The sequence below is a fragment of the Alligator mississippiensis genome, chromosome 5 (genome assembly GCF_030867095.1).
Source record: "Alligator mississippiensis isolate rAllMis1 chromosome 5, rAllMis1, whole genome shotgun sequence".
Classification (NCBI taxonomy): Eukaryota; Metazoa; Chordata; order Crocodylia; family Alligatoridae; genus Alligator; species Alligator mississippiensis.
The window spans coordinates 93331916-93352744 of NC_081828.1; the positions used below are offsets into that span (position 1 = coordinate 93331916).

Here is a 20829-nt window from a genome sequence, read left to right on the forward strand (position 1 = left end):
AAATCTGAGATTTTGCATTAAAGATATTTCTATTTCTGCTTTATAACTGCTGTTGTCCTTTTGTTGTTGTCCCCATCTCACCAAAATCCCAAGAGCTAGGTATCAGATACAAAAAAGTGAACAGGTTTTTATGGGTTCAGGAATGCATATAATAAAGGTGAAATATATGAGCAAAAAATATAACAATAAAACTAACCCTTGCTACATTTTTGTTGCTGCATTACACTTTAATGAAAAAAAAAACAAAAACAAACAGACAAGAATTTGAGAACCAAGCCCTATTTTTTTCTTTGCCAGTTAAATTACATCCCGCTTTCCCTGGGGGAAAAGAAATTACCCACCCATCTATGCTCCAATCAAAGGATAGTCTGACCAAGGCCTAATTCCCACAACTGTGCAACTCTAAGACATGAAGTGGATAGCAAGAAAGTTCCCAGGGGACAGGACTGATTCTTTTTTACCATTTTAGGGCCCATCCAGACACGCGTGGACATTTGGCTCCTTGAGGACAACTAGCAGCAGTGCACCTTACATGACAGCTACTTGTCCCCGGGGGAACACTCATGCCACACGGCATGTTACTCTGGGGGTGGTAGAGGATGCTGGGGCCAGCACTGTGCTGGCCCCAGCAGCCTTACCTGGGGCTCTGGGGGTCTCCCAGGGCAGCAGCCACAGCAATCCTGCCAAGTGGAGCCTGGCTGGCACCTGCAGCACAACTCCAGGTGGCCAGGTTCGGCTTTTGAGCAGCATGCGCTGCCCGAGCATGCGCTGCTCCAGGTTTTTTTTTACATCCAGGGGTTGTCTGTATGTTGGAACACAGGACTAGAAGGGGCCCTCTGGGCTACTGAGTTGACTTGCCAGCTTTCACAGGCAACCATTATTAATCCAAAGAGTCTTAAAACATGCTAACACAAGCCCTTCACAAACAGCAACCTTAAAGCATATTACACAACCAGAAACACCCTACATTGTGCTACAGGTGAGGCAGGGCCACTGTCTCCAGCAATAGCATAAAAATTAGCTATTAATAATTGCTTGGAGATTCCCATTTAGAGGACTATGCCTTATGCTTGTGCATATAGAGGCATATTTCCAAAAGAATAATATCTGCTGTAAATCTTTTTAAAGTTGATGAAAGTGTTTAGTGTTGAATTGAGCAAATAAGGCTAACCTTCCTAGCTGTAAATTTACTCAGTCTGATCTCAGACCTTCCTTAAAATCTTTAGCAGATGTCAGCTTAAGTCCCCATGTAATATACTCCAGGGATAAAGAAGCACTGGAGTACTGCTAAAATGGCTTAACAGGGATAAAATTATCTTATGCCAGAAAGCATCAGTTAAGAGACTGAGCTACCAGCAGGGCCATTTTTCTGTCTTGCATTTAAGATATAGGAAAAGCATCAGGAAAGTATTTGTTTCTTAGAGCGAGGGAAACACACATTCATGAACACCTATAGAAAGACTCTGCATCTCACAGAAATTGCTTACACCTTTTGTTCCTTTAGAGACAGATCCTTCCATCTTCACTCACATATAGACTCATTTTGGTCATTTTGTGATATGTCAACCACAGTGTCTGGTGCTGTTGTCCTACTCTTCTACCCCCTCCCAATCTTCTTTTTTTTCATCCTGCTTCCTATAAATGCTCCTCTGTAGTCTACTCCCTACAGTTTCTTCACTAGGGCCTGTGAGAGAAATCTGAGGCCCTTTATATCCTGAGAGACACTTCCCATTTTGGAAACAGGAAATAGAGAATGATCTGATTGGGAGGAAGGCAGTACTACTGTAGTCCCATTTTCCTACTCCCCTCCTTAAAGGACACTGCCTGAACTTGGGTAAATCATTTGACTTTCTCTTGCCTCCCTATTCCTCCTGAATGGGCTTGATACCTTTCTCTCCTGAACATGCTACTTATACCCTCAGTGCTCTTCATCTCCAATACAATCTAAGACTGCCTTACTTCCTTTTTTCCTGGGCCTCTTCTTTGGTTGCTGGAGGACAGCTTGAGTTCCATGGTTGGTTGCAGGTGCTGGAGGATGGGAACAGTGGTGGAGGGAGCAGCTCTGATTTTCTTTCCTCCCATGCACACTAACAGCAGTCCCTAGTCAATGTAGGTATGTTTGCTTTTGTCTGTTTCTATCTGTATTCACGTGCTAATATTCTGTGCAATGAACAGCCTGGATATTGAACAGAAGGAGCTAGTACTATAGAAACAGAAATTCTGGGCTGGAAGGGATTTCTACAGAGGGGCTGGGGCAAGGTCTAATACACTCACACCACCTACAAAAGAAGTTTGTCTAACCTGCTCTTGAATAACCTTCAGTGAAGGAAATTCCACAATATCCATCAGTGCCTGGTTCCACTGTTTCACCACCCAAACAGTTACAAGCTCTTTTCTAATATGTATATTAAATTATTTCTGCCTCTCCGTCCCCCAGGGATTTTGGAGAACAGCAAATGTAGCCAGCCAGCTTTCTATCCATATAAATAGACCAGTTTACAAAGCATTATCTAGTTCAGTAGGTATCTGGGGTTTGGGGAATATTTATGACTAGCAAATTGCCCATCATGAATGATTGGGGGGGGCAGGGATGGAGCGCTGTCCCCCCAGTGCCCCAGAGTGCCACCGGATCACTTCCAGCCCTGTGTGCCGCCCCCCACATCCCACTCATCCCCTTTCTCCAGCTCCACGGCCCCCCCTCCACCCCCTGTATCCAGCTCTGTGGCCCCCCTGCACCTCCTGCGTCCAGGCCCGCAGGGCCCCCCCACACCTTGCTGTTCCTGGTATGGCCCCGTGCACCTCCCCACCCCTTACTGCTCCAACCTGCACTGCCACTGGCTCCCAGGAACAGGGCAGGGAGGGGAGCTTGCATGTGGCAGCACGCAGCATGACCCCCTCCCTGCCTCCCTTCCCTCTCTCCCCCCTCCCTCCCCACCACCCCTAATCTCTGCTGGCTGGTGGCAGCGGCATCTGGGGGGCATAGCAGTTGTCGGGGCTGGGTGCAGGAAGACTGGAGTGGTGTCCAGCCTAGCCCATCCCCTTCATCCAGCCACTGCTCAGGAGAAACAGGGCTGGGCACTTGTGGGTAGAGTGGTGCCTGCTCCAGTCTGTCCTCCTGGCTCCCATGCAGCAGCAGTGCTGCCTGTCCACCTGCCTGCCTGGTGCACCAGGCCACTCCATCTCCCTCCTGGGCTGTGCCCCAGGCCCCCGCTTGCCTGCCTTTGCCTACAGCAGTGCCACTGATTGGGGGGAGGGGGGGGGGTAAGGGAGAGGAGATGCAGTGTCCCAGATTTCCTTAAAAATAATATGGTCACCCTAACTATAATTGCTAGCTCTAGGAATAATGTTTGAGTCAGCAGCTCCATGTGTCAAAAAATTATGAATCAGATCCCCTCAAAATCATCTATGAATCTATCTATGAATCTATAAGATTGAGTTAAAAGTCATGACATTTGGGGATACACTTTATTTACATTTAAGTTATTGATTCCCTAGAGTTTATATTTCCATGATTTTCTCTGCCACTGTAAGGGCTTGGAACACCTTTTTTCTGAATGAGACCTGAGATTATCTTGTAACAGCATGATGGCAGCTGCTGTGGCTTTAAGAAGAATGCTAAATACCATTTGACTCACAAATAAATCTGATGCTCACCATAATTGTCTAAGATTAGATGCTTAGAATTGATGCTGAATAATTCACATTCTGGGCTAGATCATCAGCAAGTCAATGGAGCTACACCAATTTGCAGAAATTGAGGATTGACACTGTGTATTCTATAATAATCAGTATGGTATGATACAGATTTAGGGCCTACTTCATTTAAAATGACTGGAGTTTTGCCACTGACTTCCAATAGGAACAGGAATAAGCCCTCTGTTATTAATAAATTACTCTTGTCTTTGGTTGTCTAAAATAGCAGCAATCTTGTTTCAGTCAAGCTCGGCTTCAGGTCCACCTCACCGTTCATTCCTGACTTCCTTACCACGTTAACAATTCAGATTTTTTCATAACTGATGGGCATGTCTTGTATAATGCTTCATCTACACTTAAAAGGTTGTAATATTTTTTTCCTCACTATTACAATGTCATTTCAGTTCATTACCAAGCAAGAAGTGTTTCTTTTTATGCTATGAAGTAGTTTCAAATGGCATACATTTTTAAACACTGTTAGTGTCTGAATCTCTCATATCAACCTGCCCAAAATAATTTGATTTTCAGTATTAAATTCTTCACATATTTGAAATGTTTACAGCAATGCTTATACCAATATGCAAAATGTTGTGTCAAAAATCATTGTAAATTTACATTACATACTGTAAAGTGTCAAACACACCATAAATAATCTTTATTTTGTCTAATTTATACAAAGTGGAGACTAGCTGAGCATCAGCAAAATGGAAATTTTGCTAACACCCAATTGTAAATTTAGTCTGGCAGGTTTATAGTTCACTTATTTTATGGGATCAACAGGGAAACTTTCTGTACTCTTTATCTGGCTGCATAAAGCCAAATTCAATCCTAATATGGGATGCCACAAATTCAAGCCAGTAGAATTATATATGCTTACAAAGGATCTGAATCTCACCTAAGGCTTATTACAAGTCTTGTACTTGGTGTTACTTATTTTAATGAATTAATTATTATGTTAGACTCCAGCAACCCAAACTATTGCCTGTTATATCTCATCATTACTGGCAATCCTCAGAAGGTTACCCCTTGAGTAGTACTACTCCAGCTCATATGCTTTTAGAGGATAGTCAGGTGAAGGTAATGGTCCCATAAACTTGATAAGCTCTGACATTCCATATGAGGAGAGGCATCTAATAATAGAAAGACCCAGAAATTTGGTATTAATAATTTCTTTAAATGGTTTGATATGACTATGTTATTTTGTAGTTAAAAGATTTTTAACAACATCAGAAATTTAGGAGCTAAAGTTACCAGAAATATGTTGAACTCTGGCTTTTGTAGTGCTGCATAGTAAAGAAAATACGCTAGATCCTCAGATCCCAACCAGTCCATCCTCAGCACAGGCCACAGGATAAGGTGGTCATTTCAGCACAGAGTACTCAACCCACACCCCAGGAATGTCTCATGCCTGAAATATGACAGTTGGTATTTTGTCTGTCTCAGGAGAATCCTCAGACATCACTTTACGAAGCACTGTTGATCACTCTATAGATCACTACAAAGAGGATGAACCTGGATCAGTGCAAAGAGGATGAAACTGAGTGAGGTGTGACAAAGGAGGCTGGGTGGGCTGAGTTCTAGCCTGTTGTTCCAGTGGGGAACACTTTGGGAGGTTCAGTGTGAACAGGTTTTGCTGTAAATAATTGCAAAAGCAGGAAACCTAGATGCCTTTGCACCCCAAGGGGAGATGGCAGTCTGCACCTGTTAGCTGGGATTGGAGACTGTTCCTTGATTGGTTCTGTATGATATAATGTATTGGGTGAGTGAATACTATAGTTTGGTAACTGCATTGTTGCACATGTAGCTGACTGAAATAGAGGAGAATGCGTATGCTCCAAGTAAGCTGGGAGTATGAAAGGGAAGCTCCCAGGGGGACAGAAGAAAAAATCCTAGCAAGGACAGAGAGAAAAGAAATAGCCCCAGGGAAGACAGAATAAAGTCTGATTGAGAACAAACAGAACTGGAATGGCACAATAAACACTGTTTGCTGTGAAGCGGAGCCTGCTGTGCTCTTAGGGATGTCAGCACTCTGCTATCCCTTCTTTTTAAAAGAAGATCATAGAGGTGAGGGTGCTACAGATTAGGCCTGTGCGAAGCTTCGGTTGCTGATTCGATTTGGTGGAAGTATGTTTTTTCTACATACCTCTAGGTAGCAGGGGCTTGTGAGTGCTGCGATGCTGGGATTCAGGGAGTATCCCACAGAAGCACGGGGGGCTTCCCAGCGCACTTGGCAGCAGACCCAGAGGTAGACAAGAAGCACTTCCGTACACTTCTGGGTCCACTACTGAGCACATGGAGGGCCCCCCCGCATTCCTGCAGGACACTCCATGCACCCCAGCATTGCAACGATCACAGGCTGTGCCTGCTACTTCAAGGTAAGTAGAAAAATCTTTTAAATCTGTGTCTATGTCCAAAGTGCTGATTCTCCGAATCAGCATCAAATCTTCAGATTTGGATTTGGCTGAATTGAATCAGGGACAGTGATCCGAATCTGAATCGAATAGGGCCTGCTTCATACACCCCTACTACAGATTGCCAGGGAAGCAAGAGATTGAGAAGAGATAGCAAAAACTTTCCACTTCCTCTAAAAAGGGGCCAATGATCCTGTGTGACAGAAATTGATCAGCCAGGGTGAGATGACTGGATGTTCTACCCCATGACTGGAAAGAGGGAAGATTAAATTTGTTATGTATTAAATACTTTCTATGACTGTTTGTGTTTCTGGTAGTCATTCATGTATAACTAACTGCCTTCATTATATTTCCAAGGTGTACTGTTCCAGGTTTCTTAGTCCAAACAGGAAGCTTTGGCACATTACTGATGCACCAGAAAGAAAGCAACGTATTAATGAATAAAGGCTGCTGGAATGCTGATGGGATGTGGAAGGTGCTGAGAGGCTCAGTGAAGAAGAACAAAGGTATCTGAGAAGAACAGAGGATTTCTGAAGTGAGAGCAAGGACATGGGAACAAACAATCTCAGGCAGGCCATTCCTTTCTCTGTTAGCACTAGATAAGTTAACTTTGTGCCATTTGTCAGAATTCTAGCCAGGAATGCAACACCAAATCCTAAGTAGGTGTCACTCGACATAGCTCCATTAACTTTGTGAGGAGTCCCCTAAGTTCAAATATTTTACCTGCTTGAGTAAAAAAAAAACAAACCTGGCAAGAAAAAGACAGTTCCCCAAACATGGATGAAAAGGTTTAAATAAAAGAGAATCAATAAGCTATAGGGCACATATTCATAACTTCAAAAATTGCTAATTCATAGATGTTAGGGTCGGCAGGGACCTCAATAGATCATCAAGTCCGACCCCCTGCATAATGTCAAGATGCTTTATGGGAGCAACTAGCACTCCTAACTCGTGGCCTGACATTTTACAGTAGGATGAACACGAACTTTCTGTTTATTCTCCTGAAGTTGAAGTTATTTCTAGAAACAAAACACAACCCACAATTATTTCTCTTGCTGGTTGCACAAATAACCTTTGTGGAATTGTCATATTCCTGGCATGTTGTGTATTGTAAGATCATCGCAGACAAGATGACAAATGAACCTACCTGAAAAAACAAAGTTTGACAGCCTGAGGCTACTTTCATAGAACTTTTCAAAAAGACAACAGACCTACAGGCTCCCAAACAAAAAGGATTCCGGACAAAACTTTCAGGCAGATATCACCTCCAGAGCTAGTTGAATACCATGTGTTGAATAATGCTTTTTGAAGAACAATTCCCTTATTCATTAACTATATTATTTATCATATACATTTTTGTATTGCTCAACCAGCTTGATCAAATAATAGCTATATTGTCTATTTCTTTCTGCTATAAAAGCAATTTTGTTTGACATGATTGGATATAGTGCTCAATCAGTTCTCATTGCCACATGAGCATCATTCTGACCTCTTCTGTAATAGTTTTATCACCCCCATCTCTTTCCAGCTCATAACACACAATAGATCCCAATATTCATTATAAATTCTAATATAATAAAAGCCTCAGTCTAACTGCCCACCTGCCAGATGCACCATGCCATCCTGCCTCTGCACTGGACTGTGTCCAGTGCCCCTATGATTTCAGGACTTTTGTTTCAATTTTCACCCAGAAGTTGGTACCAGCCTACAAAATCTGGGACTATCTCATCCAAAATGGGACCCTTGGTCACCCTAATTATAGTATAATTAAAATACATAGCTTAGATATAAATTATCAGAATTTAGCTTCTGAAGACCACTTGCCCTTAGTACCCTGATTAAACACTTCTCCAAGTAGAAGTATTTCCTGTTTTAGATCTATCTGATTGCTAATGGTTAGAAGTCTCCTAGATATATGCACAGGATCTGAATGCCTGATAATAGCTATTTTCTGAGTTCTCCTTTTTTCATCCACATGAAACACACATACACAGTATTTGGCTAATGTATTCTACAATATTTCATTCCTTTTTAACTTAGTTTAATTGATTTTTAAGAGTCCATTTGTATATCTTAAAAATTACAAAATGAATTAGGCTTTACAACAATATATGAAATATCAACACATTTGTTGCATCCTTCTTCCACTTGCTTTCCCTGTAAAGGGTCCTAGTGAAACATCCCTCTAACATTGTTAGGTCTGAAGAATTCAGATGATCTGAAAAGCTTCTTCTTCATCGTGTCTCCAGTCTAATCTTTCTATATGGTCTGCTCCCAATATTCTGCACAGGTCATTGCTTCTGGTGTAGGTTTTGTGAAGTGCATTGTAGTGTTACAGGGCTTCTCAGGAGATGGTCCATGGTTTGCTTCTCCTGACAAACACATTGGTCAGTTGCGTAGAGGCCCCATGATTCTTTGAGAAAGTTGCATCTGCTGAGATTGACTCTCAATCTGTTCAGGCTCTGCCATGTGTGCCATTTGTAATTGGAGCTAGATGCTAACACCTCACTGGTGGTGATTCCTCATCAGCTCTATTTTGCCTAGTTTCTCCCATTTTTTGCCAGAGGGTAGTGCTGGCTGATTGCAGTGATGTGATCAATGGTATGGTAGAGGACAAGAAGCTATTTCTCAATGAGAGATAACAGTGCACTGGTTGATGTCCATATAGTAGGGGATGGTCATCTGACTCATACCTGCTGGTCAGTGTCACCTGCTACTTTCCTCCTGATGTAAGGGGGCGCTATGCCAGATAATGCATATAGGCAGGGAACGGCGTAATTCTCCATGTATCATTTAGGGTGGTGTCAATGTGTTTACTGTGACTTGAGTGTTCCCAGGCAGTGCAGGCATATTCAGCTACAGAGAAACAAGGTGCTAAGGCAGTAGTGAATAGGGTGGATGGATGTGCTCCCCACTTGGAATTTGCAAGCTTACTCAGAATGTTGTTTCATGTGTTGACCTTGACTTTGTTATTTAATATGTGCTTTTTGTAATGAAGTGTACGGTCCAGTGCTACCCCTAAATAAACTAGCTATTTCTGATCTTTGAGACTGGTCACCTAGGTGACATTCACGTGTTGTTCTGCAACCCAGTTTCTCAGACGAAAAGCACAGATTTGAGTTTTGCTAGGTCTGGGTTTGAGATAATTGTTTAGGTAGTAATCTGACATGTCATTTAATGCCTTCTCCAGGATCTTTTCTATGTCTTCCAAATTCTTCTGCTGTTTGGTAATGCAGAGATCATCAACATAGGTAAAGGGCTGACATTTGGCAGGAAGTGGCCGATTGTTAATGTAGATGCTGAAAACAAGTGGGGTGAGCACGCTGCCTTGTGGTAAGCCATTCTTTTGGGAGTGCCATCTACTTTTCTGGACGTTTAGTTCCAGGCAGAAATGCCTGTTCTCCAAGAGGCTACGAATGGTCTGTCTTGGTTGTTAGTCATGAGGTACACTTTGATGATCATAATATGGTGTTGGACAGTAGCGTATGCAGCAGATTTGAAAAGCAATAGCTAATCACTAGTCCTGGGATGTTTACAGAACAATTTTTAAATAAATTGAACAACACTGGACAACAACCTTGTATAAATTCAGTTCAACTTCTTCCTTGGAGCTTGTGCCTTTGTTATATGTTTAGGGGTTCTGGTGAGGAACATTTTCGGGCAGGCAAAAAAAAAAAAATCAATTGTGTATTGCCATTAGGACTGCTGCTATGATAGGGATGGGCAGGTCTATTTTGAACCGGGACTGATATTTTGACTTTGTATCTTATAAAATTCTTGCACATGAATACAAAAAAATTAATTATGTGAACATTAGTGTAAATGTTCACGGTATTTCCAAACAGAATGTGCCCACTGGGTTTCTGAATATACGGATTACACACTAATGTTATGCTGGCTTTAATGGAATGCTGTTGTACTGCACCTGAAACAGACTCATCGGGAAAGGTCTCATACCCAATTTTACCAAGAGCCTTGCATGCATGGTCAGTGAATTGTATAGGCATGCTGTGTCTATTTCCAAGGATTTATGTGCACACATAGGCAGGGCAGAAATAAAGTCAGAACTGTGTCTAACCAAGATGTGGGCAGACACAGAGAATAAACCACAATAAACACAGCAGCACTGAGAATCTGAAAAATATTTTCTGAAATATTTCATCAAGCCATGGTGTTTCCTTGTCTAGATGCAGATCAGTAAGATACCTTGTCACCTATTAGCTCTTGAAAGCCATGCTTGATTGTGATCCTGAACAATCATTGCCTTGGCACAAGTCAAAGAACGCAGCTGCCTATCGAAGAAACATTTGAATAAGAATTGAAATACTAGTCAATGCTGCCAGTTTTGAATGTCTGGGAAATTGAAACCACAAGAGCAGATATCCAAAAAATGATTTTGTTCATGTAATCATTAGGATGATGCTCTTGTAGATGTATTTTGTACATATTTCCCTAAAAAGAACTTGACTAAACCATTTAACCCTCAGACTGCTGCCACTGTAAACTGGACATATCCTTGTCAGTCAAGTCTAGAGTTTAGGCTTAATTTTAAGGTTTACATTTCCAGAAATAATGAATATCTCAATATGCATAGATTTTCAAGAGTTCTGTTTTCCTATTTTTCCATCTCTTTAACAGGACAGGCCAGTGTAAGAAAAGTCATCTGTTTTAGAAAGTGGTAATGTCATTAAATGCCTTATGTCTCAACATACTGTACAACAAATTGGCATAACTTTCTTGTCCAATGCTTGGGTATATTTCATTCCCATCTGCTTATTTTCTTTGATGTTCCCAGTAATAACTGACAGTCACTTGGGTCTCTCAGCTATCATCTGCACAAATAAAACCTGACACCGCTTTCATAAAATAATGTCAATAGTATATCAAATTCTCCCTACAAACTCCCTGCACAGCTGCACCAAGTGACAGAAACAAAAACTGCCTTCAAACATAATTTATAAAATCATAAATGGAGTGAACTGTTCTCCTTTGTAAAAACAGAGCTCAGCTACCTTGTAAACAAGATGACAAATCACCAGCACGTTGGTTTAGGGTTTTCTTCTGGACAGGAAAGGTCACTGGAAATGTTGTTTTCATCTGATGCCTTCACATGAAATATAGCAGGATGGAATGCAGGAGTAATTAGAGAAAAGAATGAGTAATAGAAATTGAAATGCTTTTTTATGTAGTCACAGGTGTTTTTTTCATAAGTATCCAAGACCTTTATAAACGTAATGGACTTGATGTCTTCCTACGTCCAAGACCTGCCTGGCTATAGCTTCCTGGATCTTCAGCATCTTCCCAAACTCCAGCATCAGCTCATATAGTCTTGGGGCTCTTCAACTCTCCAGTTTCCAGCCATCAGGAGTATAGAGCTCTGCCATGACTCTTTTTAGGATTAGATTCAGGGTGGGCTTGGCTAGCAGAGGAATTGACTGCTACAGATATGCTAAGTGGGAAGTTCCCTTCTGCAAAGGGAAGTCTGCAGAATCTGGTCCCTTTGCCTTTTTTTACCAGATTATCTTGTCCAGTATTTATTCTATTCTAAAATACATATTGCTTTGCTGAAATAAAATAACATACTTCTACTGTACATATACTTAACTTCAGTGATCTCCACCTAAGCTCCTGGCTCCTATCTTCCTCCTTCCCTCCTGCCCCGCCACCTTCCAGTTCCTGCTGGGGCACCACAGGGCTTCCTTCCCTTCCAGACTGTGCTGGGGCCCAGGCTAACAATAACTGGTGGGATAAAACATGTGTAAACACTGCACCCCAGAGCAGTAACTCCAGCACAAACTGCACCAGAGTTTAATCCATGGTCTGGGTTGTAGCTGTGTTGGTTTAAGGACATAGGCAGACAAGGTTCTTTGGGTAAATCTGATAGCTTTTATTAGACCAACTCAAATAGCTGGAAAAATTCTTCAGGAGAATTTATTCAGGCACACTAATTTCACATGTAGATGTGCTCACTGACAACATTTCTCTGTTAATGTTCCTGAACTTCATGTTCAGGAAGAAATTCTTTATAGTGAGGGCTGCCAAAATATGGAATGGGCTTCCAAGGGAGGTGGTGCTTTCTGCTACCTTGGAGGTGTTCAAAAGGAGATTAGACGAGCACCTGACTGGGGTTACTTGACCCCAGAGCTGTTTCTTGCCCAGAGCAGGAGGTTGGACTCAATGATCTAATAGGTCCTTTCCAACCCTAGAAATCTATGAAATCTATGAAACTGTAACTGGATAAGAATCAGTTAAATGTAAAGTTCATTCCAATAAGACTGTCCCTTTCGCTTCCAGCATGCTTTTGAACACAAGCTTCGTGTTATGCCAATTAGTTCTTGAGTTGTGACAATGTATATCACAATGGCTTTTCAGCCATTTGAAGTCCCTTGCTGGTTTGAAAAAGCTTATTGAGAAATTGCTACATTACCACACCTCATCATCAGGATTTTCCCCCTCATTTTAAACCTGAAATGAAAGTCCTCTTATTGTTCTACGGTACTTCTTTTTAAAAAAAACTTTGGTTTATTTATCTATTCCGTAAATGGTAACATGAAGCCGGATTTTGCAAAGAGCTGAATGTCACCTAGAAGGCCCTGAGCATGAGTAATTTCTACCAGGTGCTCAACAGCAAGTCACAGGGCATGAATCTTGGTTACTAGACAGCAAGATTATATAAATCAGTTAGAATGCAATGTGCATGTGTGCACATGTGTACACACACACACACACACACACACACACACTCTACATCTAAAACAATGATGAAATCCAAGAATCGTTGTGCATGTTCTTATGTAGCATACAGTCCTAGACCTGCTTCTGTGCTATAGGTTTTTGTTCACCTTGTGTATCTAACTGCTTATTCCTGCAACTTTTTCTTCTTTCTTACTACAAATAACTAGTATGGTCCATCTGAAAAGCACAAGCTAACAACCTTTCTTTCAAACCACAGTTTGGCATTACACTATATTACTATTCATGCATTCTTCTTCAAATATTAATATCCAGGCTTAATATGTGTAAGTCAAATCACGGAAGCCAGTAGTATAATTGAGATCTGCCACTAATCTAGGACCATCCTGAAGCGTATGATTATACATTAATTTAAATTATTATCTAAACGTCAGGTTCCCCTCCACTCCCACCCTACCCCTACTCTGCATTTATTAACTAGGCATCTTTTGTATGCTCAATACTTCTGGCAGCATGTGCCTATATTACTTGAGAGAAAAAACTATGGTAAAGAATATCAATGAGGTTGTAATGTCAAGTACTCAAAAGTTAAGAAATGACAGAATTATGATTGTCTGCGCAGTCATAGTTCAGCGGACTTGTGCATTTGCATTATGATAGTCTCAAATGCATACCATTTTTTCCCCACAGGATTTCTGGCGCTTTCAGTATATTGAATAAAGGGTGCTTGGTACAATATTTTTCCCCCCATTGCTCAGTGCGTGCCCTCCTGTCTCATCTCAATGCACTATTTAAGCCCTGCAATGACAATGGAATGATTTATTCCCACATAGGCTTTTCTATGCTGCTCCTGAATACAGTAGACAAGTGCTTCCCAAATATTCATGTACTTCTTTTCTTTACATTTCTGTGAGGTGAGGGGGCACTGTGGAGCTAAGACATGAACAGATTAAAGTGAGACATAATCACTAATTTTCATGTCCAATTTGAATGTCTTTCATTTCTACCCAGGAGAGCTTTTACAATCTTTTCTCTGATGCCTGATGAAGGGTGCTTGTGCCCAAAAGCTTGCAATTAAATATTTTTTTCCAAAATCTTGTTGGTTTAATAAACTGAGGAGAAGCACTGGTTGGTTTAACAGCACTGGTAGCAAGAATGGTCCTAGTGCCAGCCTGTCTTGGACCACAGATTGGCCATTCTAACCTGTCACCACAAAGCATTGCCAAACATGGCTGTAGATCATTAAAAAAGTCTCAGGATATATTTTTTTAATGGGTAAAACCTAGCTTCATTCTTGGAAATGGCCAAACAATATTGGCTGAGATGCTGAGATGTTCCAAAATAATTCAACTTGAGGCAGCGAAGCTATCAGCCACACATGGTCATACAATCATAGAATCATAAAGAGGGCCTAAAGGGACCTCCAGAGATCATCCAGTCCAACTCCCTGCCTCAGGCAGGATCATCCCTATCCAAACCATTGTAAACAAATACATTGTCTAACCCAATGGTGAGCAATTATTTGGTCTCTCAGGCCACATAGGGAGTTTTGTTGAAGTATCATTGTCTGGGTCAGCACCCCACCCTGCTGTGCAACAATTCATGAAAATTCCCTACCTGGGATGGGACTGAGGGTGGGCTGGGAGTGGTGCTCAGGACTGAGATGGCTGGGCAATGCCAGGATTATGGTGTGGGGTCATGGCAAGGTGACAGTGCAAGGCCAGGGCAGAGCTGTGATCTGCTGCCCGCACACCCCTGTGACAGGCATGGGTTTCACAGGCAGGGATATGCAAGGAACAGATTGCAGATCTGCCCCAGCCTGGCCCTGCACTGTCAGCACTCGAAGTTCCCAGGGTCTTCATGGTGACTGGCAAGCACCCAAGCAAGCAGGGTGCTCTGACTGTGTCTCCCCGGTGGAGCATCCTACCAATGTGGCTCCTGGTTGATCTCCATGGAGACCCTAGGATCTTGGGGCAGTGACAATGCAGGGCTGAGGCAGAGTCCCAATTCTGTGGCCAGGGACATAAGCTAAGCACATCGCAGCTCTACCCCAGCCCTAGCCTTGGCCCTACACTGTTACTGCCGCAAGAACCTGTGGTCTCCCTGGCTCCTCCCATCTGTCCCACTCCTAAACACTGCTGCCCACCAGCCCGCAGCCCCATCCCAGCTACTGGGCCACGTGCCCTGCCCATGTGAGTCCTGCCCTCAGTAGCGGGTGTGAGGTGGACAAACCAGGGTGCTTGGGCAGTGGGGATGGGTCTGACAGCAGTAGCAGCTGAAAAGATCTCCCACTGCCACTGGGGCTACTGGCAAATGGAATCCAGCAGCTGTACTGCCCCAGCCCCACTGCATGCCCAGGCACATGCCGTGGCCTGGGCTTTCCTCATGCCTGGGCCGGGAAGAGCCAGAAGACCTGCCATAGGCATGGCAAAATTGCTCCGTGGACCAAATCCTGTCAGTGGGCTATATTTTGCCCACCAATGGTCTAACCAATTAGCAAAACTACACAATCAATCCTGACATACTAAGAAGGCATGAGACCCTAGTCTATCACAGAAAAAGCAGGGGGACCATGGGTGGCCAATCTCCTGCTGCAGCAAAGGTTGTTAAAATATGCTCCTGAGATCTAAGGAAGAGGCAACACCTCCCACTACAGAGGAAGGCAACCCTTCTCCCTCACCCCTCCACCCCCCTCCCCCAAAAAATCAACCTTAGTCCAGACCATGGGATACAATTCCTCCTGACCCCAAATATGGTGACTGGTCTGACCCTGAGTAGAAGTGCAAATATGTCTAGCTAGAAACCTCTGGGTTTAAATCCCAGCCAAAGCACTTGCATATCCTAGTCAAAATAGCCTTGGATCCAGCCAATACCCATTGGTTCTGCATCCCTGACCAGTGACTGTCCAACCTCTGTTTGAACACTTCCAATGATTGAGAATCCACAATTCCCCTAAGCAGTCTATTCCACTGCCTCACTGTTTTAACAGTAAAGAAGTTTTTTCTTAATATCCATTCTGAACCTACTTTGCTGCAAGTGAAGCCACTGGTCCATGTCCTACTCTCTGCAGCAAGAGAGAAAAGGTGTTTTCCCTCTTCTTTATGGCAGACCTTCAGGTATTTGAAGACTGATATCATGTTCTCTCCTAAGCACTTTTTCTGCAAGCTGAACTTAACTATTATTTTCAACCTTTTTGTCTGCTTTACCTTCCATGCCTTCATTTTTTGTGTTGCCCACCTCTGGACCCTTTCTAAGTTCTCCACATCCTTCTTAAAATGTGGAGCCCAAAAATGCACACAATACCCTTGATGAGGCCTAACTAGTGTTGGATAAGGAGGCGGCACTATCACCTCTTGTGACTAGCATCTAATGCTTCTACTGATGGATCCCAAAACTGCATTTACCTTCTGTGCCACTGTACCACATGCAGACTCATACTGAGTCTGTGATCTACCAAGACTTTCAGATCCTTTTCTGTAGTGCTGCCATTCAGACAGGTGTCACCCACTTTCTATTTATATTTTTTATTCTCCTTCCCGAGCTATAGCACCTTCAATTTGTCAGTATTATATTTCATCCTGTTAGTTCCAGCTGAACTTCACAACCTGTCAAAGTCCTACTCAGTTGCACTCCTGTCCTCTAGCATGTTCACAATCTTTCCCAGTTTCATGTTGTCTGCAAGCTTGCTCAAGAAGCTTTCTGTTCCAGACTCCAAATAATTAATGAACACATTGAACAGCACCAGCCCACACCAGGACAGATACTTGTGGGGCTCCACGTGAAACTTCTTGCCATTCTGACATGGATCCACTTACAATTCCCTTTTCTTGGGACTACTGAGCCAGTTGTCCATCCACCTTGTGGTGTCTATCCACACAGTTCTCCAATTTGTTTATGACAAGGTCATGCAGGACTTTGACAAAAGCCTTGCTGAAGTCCATTCCCTTCATCTACCCAAGTAGTTACATTGAAGGAGATCAAGTTTGTTTGACACAATGTATTATTAATAAATCCATACCAGTGTTTGTGATCAGTCTTGCCTCTTCCAGATGACTGCAAATGTATTTTCTGAGGATACACTTCAGTAACCTCCCAGTTATTGAGGTGAGGCTAACTGGCCTGTACTTCCATGGGTCCTCCATTTTGCCTTCTTTTTAAAGGGGACACTATGTTGGCCCCTTTCCATTCTTCCAAGCAAGTTGAAGGCAACCTTAATAACTGATGGTGTTATCAGTTCTACCATCATGTAAGTGCACTAGCTTTATCTAGTTTCCATATTTGCTAGCTCTGGACTCTGCACAGGAAAATGAGCTCAGTTTAACATAAGACATCACTTGTGAGCAGAAAGAGAACACTGGAAAAAGAATTATTCTTAAGGGAGGGATTGATGTAACTGCCAGTAGAAGTCTTCACAGTTATAGCCAAATGTTTGCATTCAGTTCAGTGAATTAAACAATTCAACTCTATATCCCAATTTCAAATTGTGCTTTTATTATTACGTGCTGTATTTCAATTATCATCTGTCAGCTTATTCTAGCTAATTTCCTTTACTAAGATCTAGAAAAGGCTTCAATTACTTTCTCACATTACAGTATGTTATTTTAAGAACTGAAACCTCTGACTTAAAAATATCAGCCTATGCGGCTTTGACACCAAAGTCTGTAAGATCTGCAGGAAACTCTGAAAGGACTGACATTTTCATGAATAAAAGAGATGTTAACAAAAGCATGTATTTTAAACATACTTTTTATTCTGGTTAGAAGTGGATTGATGCTAGAAGAGTTAGACACTATAGCATGCCTTTTGCCCTAAGCAATTAAGATTGGTGGGAAGGCTCTGTGTTGAAATTTGTGCATCAAAGGATGGAAGCTCAAAAGAGCTGTTATGTATGTGTAAGGAGGAGAAGAAGACTGTGCCAATGCTACATGGGAGCAGGAAAGAGATGGTGAAGGAAAAGAGAGCTCCCTGGGAGTTGCTTTTCCATAGTTACTGCTCCGTGAAGTTAGAGTGGCCCCGAAAAGAGGAAGAGATGGTGAAGGACCCGGATGAAGAAAAAAGGAGTGACGCCGTATGGGAGAGATGAACCTACAGGCCCTCAACTGCCGGCGTATGTAAGGGTGCTGAGAGAATGGTTACAAAAAACTGGGGAGGTCACTCAGGACCATCTCCTTCAAGCTTACTTGAAACAAAAGGAATCATATAACCAGGGTGCACAGCAGAGAGAATTCCAGGTGGGACAGAAATTTTTAGTACTCCTTCTAAGCATCCTTCTCAGCATTGCCAGTAAATTCCTCACTAATTGGCAAGGACCCTTTGAGATTATAAGACAAGTTGGCCCAGTGAATTATGAAATGTTCCAGCCAGAATACAAGAAAGAGAAACAAATTTTCCATATCAACCTGTTGAAGTTATGGAGGGTAAGAGAGGGCCTATTATCCACTCCCATACAACAAAGGATAAATACCAATACTAAAGAAGGACATGATGTAACAAAGGAGGCCTGCCTAGGAGTGCAGTTGATTGAGGAAGAGAGGGTACAATTATCACAACTAGTAAGAGAGTTTAGGGATGTATTCAGTGAAGTTCCCAGATGTACAAAAGGGATAAAACACTGAATTATCACTCCTGAGAACAAGGTGGTACAAGAGAAATGGCAGAGAATCCAGTATCATTATTATGATCTTATATGAACGGAGATAGACAAAATGTTGGCACAGGATCATGAAGCCCTTGGAGGAGTCTCTTAGTAGCCGTGCCTAAACATGATGGCTCACTCTGGCTACGTGTAGATTTTCACAAACTAAATGTAATTTCCAGATTTTACACTTTTCCAATGCCCCAGATTAATGAATTGTTAGAGAGGGTCGGGCAGGCTAAGTTCATTTCCACCTTAGACTTGACCAAGGGATATTGGCAAGTGCCAGTTTGCAAGGAGGATGAACCGAAAACAGCTTTTGGCACACCTTGAGAACTTTACAAATTTAAACATATGCTGTTTGGTTTGCATAATGCAGCAGCTACATTTCAAAGGCTCATTGATTGGGTCCTAGCACCATTTCAAGGATATGTGGCAGCCTACATAGATGACATTATTATACACACAGAGGGGTGGGAGCAACATCTGCAATCCCTCCGATTGGTCCTTCAGGAACTTCAGCTAGATGTCCTAACTGCCAATCCCAGGAAGTGCACTTTGGGAAACACAGAAAACAAGTATCTGGGATTTTTGGTTGGTGAAGGCAGAATCTGATCCCTGGCAGATAAGATAGAGGCAGTAAGATACTATTCTCCCCCTCAAACCTGAAAACAGCTGAGGACCTCCCTAGGATTAGCTGGGTATTATCGGCATTTCATCCCACATTTTGCTGAGGTAACATCACCTCTAACTGACACATCAAAAGGGAAAGCTTCAGGTCCAATAAAATGGGATGAGACCCATCTCAAAGTTTTCAACCAAATGTAAAAAGCACTGTGCAGGGATGTAGTGCTTCAGACTTTGGATTTCAAATGACCTTTTGTCCTATAGACCAATACATCAAATCAAGCAGTATTATCACGGGAAACTGAAGGAGTGGACCGGCCCATAGCATATGCCAGCTGCAAGCTAAACTCCCAAGAGTAAAGGTATGCAATGAAAGGAAGAGAATGTTTAGCTATCAAATTGGGGGTGGAATATTTCCATTATTACCTTCTCAGCCAGGAGTTTATGTTAATCACCGAACATGTTCCTCTAAAATGGTTACAAAACACAAAGACTGATAATGCTTGCATGATCTGGTGGGCCTAAGCCTTGTAACCTTTTCATTTTTGTATCAAATATAGGCCTGGCCAGACCGACGTGGTAGCAGACTTTCTATCTAGATGTCATTCTGAAGAAATGTATTTGAACGCCAATGGACACCAACAGCCATGCACATCCCTAATCCTAGGGCCAGAAAAAATGGTGTCTAGTGGCATCTTAAGGGGAAGGATGTGTAAGGAGGAGAAGAAGAGAGTGCTGATACTGCCCAGGAGCTGGCAAGAGACGGCAAAGGAAAAGAGAGTTGTGTTTCTGGAGTTACTGCTCTGTGAAGTTAGAGTGGCCCCTAAAAGAGGAAGAGATGGCGAAGGACCCGGATGAAGAAAAGAGGAGTGACACCACACGGGATGTAACCCGGGAAGATGGGTGGGATGGCTGCGACAGTGGTGACCCCACAGCCAGCTGGCTGCGGGGCTTGGAAGAATTATTCTAAGCCGAGAGACACCGGCTGAAGAAGCATCTCTGGGAATGTGGTGCCAGAGCTGGGACAACTTCAAAGAGAGGGAAGGCTAGTCGGGAGGAGTCAGCTGAGCCCCTTCAGAAACAAGTACAAACTTTTCCTTTTTAGTTTCCATGGTTAAAGGGCAAGCTGAGCTGATGACTATAGAGAACTACAGGTTCTAGAGACGGAACCTCCGACCCAGTTAGTCGGGTTAATTGGCAAAGAACACCCTGTGCATGATTTGTACATCCCTAAGAGAGGGTTGGATTGAACAACCACAGCCCAGAAGGGCTTGTACTCATTTTATTGGTTATCATTATTTATTTTTCCTATTTTTGATAAAGACTGGACATTGTACTTACCTGAGGCTGACGAAACTGTCTGTTAGTATTTGGAGATGTACGTCTGTCATTCTAGGCACAGGGAGATCCAAGGTATCTAGACAGCAAGAGAAAAATAATTTAATCAATAAAAGATAATAAAGAGAGCGAGCATTGTGAGTTTTAATAATAAGAACTGCAGAATTTTCAGCATCACTGAGTTGTGTTACAAGAGAGTTTGAAGCCACAAGAGAAACCAGCCTTGGTTCTGTTGTCTAGTGGTGTTTAAAATTCAACCCTCGCGATAGAAATCCTTTTACATCAAGATGTGTCATTTGTAGAAATGAACCAAAACTAAGAGGTTAGTACCTGAACCAGCCCCAAATTAAGTGGAAAGTCCCAAATCAACTCCACTGGTTTTTTTGCTGTACCACAAATTGAAATAATCATTTTCAAACTGAAATCAGATGA

At 42.5% G+C, this 20829-nt stretch overlaps 1 long non-coding RNA gene across 3 annotated transcripts in view; it reads right to left on the bottom strand.

Annotated features, from left to right (window-relative positions):
- LOC109282320 (uncharacterized) overlaps positions 1-20829 on the bottom strand; it is an 80843-nt gene that overhangs the window by 12595 nt on the left and 47419 nt on the right. For all 3 annotated transcript variants that reach the window (XR_009462499.1, XR_009462498.1, XR_002089264.2), the window contains one exon: positions 20401-20476. This is a non-coding gene — a long non-coding RNA (uncharacterized LOC109282320). The remainder of the gene's footprint in view (positions 1-20400; positions 20477-20829) is intronic.